General features: G+C 42.8%; 1 non-coding gene across 1 annotated transcript; it reads right to left on the bottom strand.

Annotated features, from left to right (window-relative positions):
- Positions 1–4,906: 4,906 nt before the first annotated feature.
- Trnaa-agc (transfer RNA alanine (anticodon AGC)) lies at positions 4,907–4,979 on the bottom strand. The gene has a single exon. It is a non-coding gene; the product is annotated as a tRNA-Ala (tRNA).
- Between the last annotated feature and the right edge of the window lie 708 nt (positions 4,980–5,687).

Here is a 5,687-nt window from a genome sequence, read left to right as displayed (position 1 = left end):
GTATCGTCGGATGGTTTTCAACGGCCGCTGTTGTTCCACCCTGTAAACCAGAGCAAAAATTGAAGTCGCTTTTTACTGCAAAGGGCTGCGATCACGTACAATGCGGTTGCTGGCCAACGATGTCCTTAGAGACGGGTTGAGTCGTACTGGGAGTGTCATCTGCGTCAAAGGTTATAAAGAACGTCTTCTTGTTCTCATCACACTGCGAACTAAAGTTTTCGACTGCGAAATGCGTGGGGATCAACACCCCAATGGAAGGGGTGGTTCCATTGACGTACTTTATGCCATCCCCTGGGCCTTTTCGTGTCGAATCTAGGCCGCTCTGGGAACTTTTTCGTCGGCCACTCATAATACAATAATCTGATTTCAACGCTGGGTCCCAAGGTGTTGATCTCCAATGCAGAAGGGTCAAAAAAGGGGTCAAAAGTGCGTAAGAGGAAGTGTGACGACCTTTCATCCTGTGACACGTTCACACTGGCTGTGGGCAGAATTTCGGTGACATTTGGTGTCGGTGTCAAACCATTACCCAACCGTTCACCTCACATGAGCTTCTGATCTCTAACTTTTTTCGACATGTGTCTACCCCTTGCTGTTTTAAGCGTCCCAGAGCCCGGGGGTGAGGTCGCATGGCGCTAGGCTTTTGCACCTTTAAGTAGAAAGGTTGGTGGCAACTTGGAGCCAAGTTTGAGAAATCTAAGTAGCCATTGGAAACAAGTATGGGGAAAGTGAGATCCTATGAATGTGTTGTGCAGTATGACGCAATTACCTACCACAAACATCACGTGTTCCTAGGTACTTTATCATTTAGATTCAAGAAATCGAGCATTAACTTTGTGGAGGGAAAGGCCATTAGCGTCAGTGAAGACGGAATTAAGTCAGCTCAGAGTCCCAACAACGCTTACTATCTACTTGATAAACCAATAGTTCTTCGATTCTGAAATTAGTTTTGACAATCAGGAGAAATTAATTTTAGGATGGACGAGTGGATAATTAACTTATTTTGCTTATAATATACGATGGTTGTGTTGTAAGGATGAGCCACGCAATACATAAGGGTACCAACATCCGGAAACATAGTTTTTATAGCAAATAGAGAGTCTAATTCTGCTTCAGTGTTTAAACGCAAAACTGAGTTAAGTTCGAAAATATTGAATCACCTACGTTTATTTTATAGAATGGTAGAAATTATTTTCTAAGAAACAAATTCTGCTAAAGACAACAGTCTGATTTGTTTCAATATGTGGAAATCAACGCCGCAATGGAACGCCTTTCAATAGCGCCTAAAAACGTTACAAAGATTACTTATTCACGTAAAAAAAGTTGTGGCTAAATTTTCGTCCATTTGTTAATCCTGTTATCTTGATCGGTGTAAGAAATATTGTAGGTATCCACTATACCAAGACTCACTCTGTAACACTGATCCGTCGAAGATAGGCACTGCTGTCGTTTACGGTTCATTCACTGTGAACATTTTTAGAGACGATTATTTACCACATAAGCTACGACAGCGTTGCAAATCGTGCGTCGAAGATTCCACTTCAATTCCTGAATACCTCTTGATACTCAGCTAACGTCAGCAATGGGCCATTCATAGTTCCTGCATCACCTGCAACGATGAGACGAATACAGTGCTTTGAAATCGTTGAGGCTTTCGTAGCCACTTCTTGACATATTTCCTCAGTGTGGGATGGGCTGATGGGTGATGGATTGATACTCTGACTTTTCACCAGCTCGAATTGCTGCCATTCTCAAAGAGTTATCTTTTACTATGAGCAATGGAGAATGGTTATTTGAAAATGCCAGTCATTCGTGCTCCGAAAAGTCAGGTTATCAATCAGACAGCCGTTGGCCGAGGAAATGCTTTGTCTGTTACAAGAAGAATCGACAGTAATAAATATTCATTTGCCAGTGAACGCAGGGGAGATGCTACCGTGTAACAGGCTGCTTCCTGAAATGCAGACTCAAAGCCCAGTAGGAAGAAAATGGCTCGATATAGCATTAAAAACTGTTGGTGAAATCGATCAAATAATAGTTTAGTTCCCACAGGCAAATATTAATAAGGGATAAAACTTCCAAGATCTGCCTTTGTATAGACTAAATTACACCATTGACAACGTCGGTGAACATCCATTGCATGCAACGCGATTATTTCGGTAGATGTTACATGACACTAGACACCTTCTGAGAGAGAAGTGGCAGCTAGGTTGACACATGTAGAACTGGGAATGGTAAGTCCTGCATGAACATCATTAAACTTGATATAAAGGATTAGTTTTGTAAGTCCACAACATGCAACCTAGACGATTTAAAGTTATGTGAAACCATCGCCATATGCGAATATTACGCACGTTCATTACGTATCCGCGTATACAGTATAGCCGAGGTTACAAACGCATGGCCTTAAGGCAGCGCTCGACTTCGTTAGAATCCTGTCGGTGGGCCTTTCATCGCCACTACTTTACCAGCGAGGGGAGGAGATGAAGCGATGCTAAGACGCAGAGCGTCAAACTTTGAGCCAATATCCTGGGTACTGCTTTAATTAAACTTCACCACAGTGTGTCATGGAGTGAAGACAGGTAAGAGTGTTGATGGTGATCCGTCTGTCGGATGAGGACGTCAAGATCGGCAGCCAGCTTGCTGTTCTCCAAGAGGTGTAAGCTGGCACCCCTTTGGTGGTAAAAGTACGTTGACCAACATAGCCTACTGTACATGCATTCGGTCCTTCCAGTGCAGCCTCCATGCATCTAAAAGAAAAGATAAGCAGAGGATATAATAGTGAAGGATGTAGGTTGCAGTAGGTACTGGGAAATGAAGACGCTTGCACAGGATAGAGTAGCATGGAGAGCTGCATCAAAACTGTCTCTGGACTGAAGAGCACAACACATAATAATAGGAACCTTCGCAAATAGATGAGTATGAATATGATTGTAGAACTACGGTCTGCTTCAAGTTAATTGGTTTCTGTCTTCAGAAGTCTAAAATTGCGACTTTGTTGCAACCAGTGTCTGCAAGAAGCCTTCACAGGAAAACCATGTGGGAAAGCTCTATATGTTTCTAAGAGTTCAAAACTCTGTTCTGAATTTAAATTAAAACGAAATTTATGTTAATATTTTCAGGGCACAGGTCATATCTTTCGCTTCTGGGAAGAGCTAAAAACTTACCACCTTGTCTCTCAATTATTTTTAAACTCACCGAAACACTTTGTTTTGACTGATTCAAAAAACATCTCGATGGGTAATAGGTATTTCCAAAGCTGCGTATCGTACACCGACTGCTGTCTATCTACATCTGCAAACGGTGTTCTTTTGCAGTATTGTCAGTACAAGTATGGAGTAAAAACTCAATCTCATACATAAATAATGTAAAAATTCTAAAAATCCAGTTTGGTTAAAATCTATGCAATATATGTGAGAATATCACAAATCTGTATTTAATTTCAATTGGGTCTGAGCTACGTTTCTTTCTTTAAATATATAAGATTTTTGTGCCACGAAAAGTTACTGGCAAGCACAATGGTTTGCACAGTGCCACCGGCAACACAGCGGTAGACGACAGCTCCAGGCTCCCATTGGCGTAACGTTGACGGGGCAGTCCAACCCACTCCCTGTCTGATGCTCTCTAATTTAAATCGGTTTGCAGTTATAGACTCTTAGAAAAAATAAGGCGCCACGAAGGAATTATGCGAATGGGAAGGAAATCCGTAGACTTGGCGGTTGATGTATAGACAAACAGTTTCAGAAAACTAGAATGACATGTAAATAATAAATTTCAGCTATCAGTCGTCCTTTGGAGATTTTATTGGCAGATCTAGATTTCAGCTACAAAAATGATAGTGCATTGAGAAGGGCTAGTTTCTAGCTGAAATGTAGATCTGCCAATAAAAATTCCAAACGACGACTGATTGTTAAAATCTGTTATTTACAAGTCAATATAACAGTCGCTGCATGCAACAGCCTCTGAATGGAGGGTAACCTGATGAAAATAGAATGATTTATTCAAGCGAAAGAACATCGCAAACTGAGGGACTCACTAGCACTTCCGTCCACCTGTTGTGCATATGCAACTAGTTATTGGGCTTGGCCTTGATTGATACAGTTGTTGGATGTTCTCCTGAGGGGTACCGTGTTCAGTCGTCTCCAATTCGGATGTTAGAGCTTCAAAATCCCGGTTGGTGGGCTCTGCCCATGAAGCTCCAAACGCTCTCAGTTCACAAGGGATCTGGCAAAGTTGCTGGCCTAGGTAGGATTTGGAAAGCACGAAGACAAGCAATAAACACAAGCCATGTGTGAGAGGGAGCCGTTTTGTTGAGATGTAAGCCTAGGCAGCTTGCCATGAAGGACTACAAAACGGAGCGTAGAATATCGTCGACGTATCGCTGTTCTGTAAGGGTGCAGTGTATGGTAACCAAAGCGGTTCTGTTATGAAACAAAATGGCATTCCAGACCATCACTTCCTAGAGTTGGGTCGCATGGAGGGCGACAATAAGGTTGATATCCCACCACTGTCCAGGGCATCTCCAGACACGTTTTCGCCGGTCGTCGGGTCTCAGTTTGGAGCGGGACTCATCACTGAAGACAATTCAACTCCAGCCAAGGAGATTCCAGGCCGGAGACGTGGCTGGAGGCGTCCTGGACAGCAGTGGGATACTTTCCTTGCTGCCGTCTGCCATATGGTCCGTCAGCCATGAGTGATGGTCTTGGGTGCGATTTCACAATATAGCAGGATCATTTTGATTGTTATCCGCGGCACCTTTACAGCAAAGCGGCACGTTGACGGTATTCTACGCCTCGTTTTGTTGACCTTACGGCTTACATTTCAGCAAGATAATGCCCTCTCCCCACACAACGAGAGTTTCTACTGCTTGTCTTCTTAATGATTCGAAGCAGACGAAATGAACTAAAATTTGTGCTACGGCCGGGACTCCAACCCGGGTCCTTCCGCTTGCTAGGCAGAAATGCTAACCATTACACCACCACAGTACAATAGTCCAAAATGCTGCACGAACTACCTAAGCTAAGTGACCTTCTCAACACAAACTTCAATTCATTTTTCCCTTACATATTGTCACTACTGCCAGGGCTCTCCGATATTGGCAAGCAAGAAGACCCGGTTTCGAGTCCCTACCGCAGCACAAATTTTAATTCATTTCGTCTGCTTCGATCATTACCGTAGATAGTAAAAAGAGACTTAAATATCTCAGGGAAAAATTTAACTATAAGCATGTCTTCTTGCTTACCAAATTCTACCTTGGCCAGCAAAGTCGCCGGATCTCGCCCTAATTGAGAATGTTTGGACCATTATGGGAAGGGACATCCCACCGCCTCGGGATTTTGACGATCTAACGCGCCGACAGAATTTGGCTTCATACCTCTCAGGAGAACATCCAACAACGCTATCAATCAACGTCAAACCGAATAACGGCTTGCATAAGGGCCATGGGTGCACCAACTCTTTAGTGACTTGCTCAGATTGTCATGCTCTTCCTCTTAAATAAATAATCCAATATTTCTGAAATTCTAAGTTTCCGTTAACCTGTACATGTAGGTTACATTTACGGATTTTCGTGCAATTCGGGTAATTCCCTTGTGGTGCGTCGTTCTTTTTTGTTTTGTTTTATAGTGTTTATCAATAAGGAAAAAAGAATCTAAAACGCATTTCAAAAAGGCACGTAATGAACCAGTTGTTAC

This window comes from Schistocerca gregaria, chromosome 4, assembly GCF_023897955.1.
Source record: "Schistocerca gregaria isolate iqSchGreg1 chromosome 4, iqSchGreg1.2, whole genome shotgun sequence".
NCBI lineage: Eukaryota > Metazoa > Arthropoda > Insecta > Orthoptera > Acrididae > Schistocerca > Schistocerca gregaria.
Note: the sequence above shows the minus strand (reverse complement) of the source record. Positions and strands in the feature narration are given on the sequence as shown.